General features: G+C 35.7%; 1 protein-coding gene across 2 annotated transcripts in view; it reads left to right on the top strand.

Moving 5' to 3' along the window:
* Positions 1–2631: 2631 nt before the first annotated feature.
* The window catches only part of LOC106877627 (zinc finger protein 678), a 7756-nt gene continuing 6759 nt past the window's right edge, over positions 2632–3628 (top strand). For both annotated transcript variants that reach the window (XM_014926570.2, XM_014926571.2), the window contains exon 1: positions 2632–2872. The gene's annotated coding sequence lies outside the window, so the exon portion shown is untranslated. The remainder of the gene's footprint in view (positions 2873–3628) is intronic.

Here is a 3628-nt window from a genome sequence, read left to right as displayed (position 1 = left end):
CGTGGCACCTTGGGCAAGTGTCTTCTACTATAGCCTCGGGCCAACCAAAGCCTTGTGAGTGGATTTGGTAGACGGAAACTGAAAGAAGCCCGTCGTATATATGTATACGTATATATGTATGTGTGTGTGTATATGTTTGTGTGTCTGTGTTTGTCCCCCCAACATCGCTTGACAACCGATGCTGGTGTGTTTACGTCCCCATAACTTAACGGTTCTGCTAAAGAGACCGATAGAATAAGTACTAGGCTTGCAAAGAATAAGTCCTGGGGTCGATTAGCTCGACTAAAAGGTGGTGCTCCAGCATGGCCATAGTCAAATGACTGAAACAAGTAAAAGAGTAACTTTGATCTGATTGCAACTGAGGCTGCTAATAAAATATCTAGATAATTTTTGTTACTTAACAATTAATACTCTTTCTTTCCTATTGGATTCCAAGTCAATTTTTCCCACATTAAAGTCTAATTTGATAATTTTCAAGTTTCAAAATAATTATGTCTAAATTGAGCAAAATGAGTAATGGTGCTTAAATATATCATGAAATGAATCACTCCAGCAGATCGAGAAGCTATAGAGAATATTTTATATTGGGTCTTTAGATTTAGTTGAGTTTTGCTAATTTCATATTATGTACCATTTTTCCATGACCATCTTTCAATTTGACCTAGATATTTAAAAATTTTTTTGCATTTCTGATCTTTCTGATGTTTAAGGATGGATGTTTATGTGTATGAGTCTTTTCTCAAATGTGATTCTGGAGAATTGAAGAAGCAAATTTACCTTATCCTGCCTTACTCATTTTACTCAAAAGAGAAGGGTGATAATTTTCTGAAATATGTTATAATGTTTTTAATGCATTTAGGGAAGATCATTTGCTTAGCTGGTATAGTTTTTGTAAGGTAATGAACATTTGTAAAAAAATTTGTTTTTCAAAGTCAAAAATGCATTAAATCTTATTCGTTGTGCCCCATCCACCCTTATATCAATTATCAGTAATCTTCATGATTTGAGTTTTTGCATTTATGCAAAAGTGGTTCAACATCATCCCTGATTCTAATCAAACTAACACTATACAGTTTATTTGAAATGGGTATGCCATTTCCTCTTTATTTCTTTGTTCACGGGTGAACAGAGGTTGCATACAAAATGCATTAGCTACTGGTGAAATATATATAATTGGCATATGGCGTAGTGGTTAAGAGCATGGGCTACTAACCCCAAGATTCTGAGTTCGATTCTAGGCAGTGACCTGAATAACAATAATAATAATAATAATAATAATAATAACATCAAAAAGTACCTTAGGAATGAGAACCCAGGTTCAAAATTTCCCCAAGACACCTGATGAAGGCTGGAGGGTATATCAGCTGAAACGTTGTGTTAACAGCAAACAAGATGAAGACAAATATCCGTCAAATGTAAATAATGTGCATAATTCCTCATCTCTTAAATATAGAACTGTATTATATATAATTGGAGTTCCTATTAAATAGAGTCAGAAATTATCCTAGTGTTCTTTATAAAAAAAAATGCATCTTCAAAATGGAACAGTTTGAGGATAGAAACCAGGTCTAAATACAATAGCTTATAGACATACTCTGAATGTAGTTCTATATAAATCTTTAATGATATTTTTATACTTAAGACCATCAGAAATGTTAAGATATCAGCCTCTACCCACGTTGTCATGCTTTGATTAATAGGTTACAGCATAGATTAGATTACTTCGGCTGAAGTTGACTCAGGCCATGTCTAATTTAATAGAACCACCTGGAAGAGATACACAGTCAGCCCTGGGGAACCGTAGCCCATTCAAGCAGAGGGTTATTGTTTTCAGAGACATATCTGGGTGTGGGTGGTTTATCTGGTATTTGTTGGGGGTAATCATCTAGGGATCGTTTGAATGCCGTGAAGTCACTTTCCTCCTTTATGTGTGTCTGGCACGATGTTGAAGAGAGCAGGGCCAATTGAGGTGAAATAATTCTGTCATAGTGTTGTGATACGACACAAACATTTCTGTAGTGGATGGATGGCACAGGGGCTAAGCCTCGGACGAATCTTAAAGATGAGCAATGTTGATGGAATATTTTCTACATCATACAGAAGATATAGAGCTCACAGCGGCGGTGGAAAGAGCAAAGCCTGAGCTTTTTGAGTCGATCCCAATAGTCAAGGCTTGTCATGTCATCCTTCACAGACCACCGCTAAGCAGTTCATTTTAAGATAGATACGCGAGTAAAATTACTAATAGAGAAACGAAAATAAACTTTGGAATCAGCAACGCCACCATAGGTTACGTGGAAACGATGAACGTGTTTTCAAGGGAGATAATCAAAGAACGTAACATTGTAATACTTCATTTGAAGTAAATATAACAAATGAAAAATCCTTCAAGAATCCATAAAAATTCTCGGATCACAACCAAAATTCCATCATCTCTTCCTTGTGTCATTACCAACTTTTCCTGCTAGTTTCATCAAATACCGTGGACATTTTTTTGAGTTATTTTGCACACAGACGGACAAACCAACACCAATGAAAACATAACCTCCTTCCTTGGCGGAGGTAACAAATCTAAAAACAAACTAAAGCTAGACGTGGTTAGTGCGACAAGTTACGTCCCTTTATGTCTAACAGCTACAACTAATACTGAAAGTCGGTCGCACCCAGAAAAATCCCCTAAGCAAAATACCTAAGCATCGTCAGAAAAAAAATTATTACGCAGCTACAAAGGGAACTAGAGCTGGTACATGAATTTCATGTCAAAGAATTAAGGTGTTAAAGCCTTCGAAACTCAAAATCTAACAATTTGATCGATTCTTTCTTTACCAGTCCTTCATTAAAAAAGCACAACCATTGTTTACATCTGAGAACGGTAAGTTGCCAGATTTATTTTAAAGCCGTTATAATGGTGTAAATGATAGAACTATGCATTCCCCCCCCCCCTCATTCGCAGATACAATATTTTCATTTTTTGATATTCTGACTTCTAATGTTTCTGAACTCATATATTGATTGTATTTTTTAAAACTCACGCTTAACAATTAAATGCAATATTAAATAAATTTCAGATTGAGTGAGTGAAAAATCGGTAATAAATCCGCATGGACTTCACATTATTCTTTTACCGTATTGTCTGAAATGATTAAATAGATGTAAAGATTAACCGCCAAGACAAATCAACATATTTATTTTAACCCACTCTCTAAATTAAGATGTCTAATTGCATAGAAATCTAATGACAAGATAGTTTCTGTGAACGAACGTATTGTCTTTCGCGCTCTTTTCTTGTATATTTCTACCTGGGTATTCTTAAAACGGACCAGGTGTCACTCAAAACAGCGTTTCTCGCACCATAATACGGCTATTTAACATTTCATATGCTGATTACGAGGAAGTTTTAGTTTTACAAAAGGAACGGTTAATGAAGGAACTTTTAAAAATAACTGGTACTTCTTCGCGACAAGACTTCCTTTTGTACCTCCCCCAAACCCCCTTTAAAAAAAAAAAAAATTCTATGGTCATAGGATCGCGGTTTCGATTCCCAGACCGGGCGTTGTGAGTGTTTACGGCTACAGAGAATACGAATCTGCAAAAAAAATTGGCAAAAATCGGCATTTTGAAATTACAC

Source organism: Octopus bimaculoides, chromosome 1, assembly GCF_001194135.2.
Source record: "Octopus bimaculoides isolate UCB-OBI-ISO-001 chromosome 1, ASM119413v2, whole genome shotgun sequence".
Taxonomy (NCBI): domain Eukaryota; kingdom Metazoa; phylum Mollusca; class Cephalopoda; order Octopoda; family Octopodidae; genus Octopus; species Octopus bimaculoides.
Note: the sequence above shows the minus strand (reverse complement) of the source record. Positions and strands in the feature narration are given on the sequence as shown.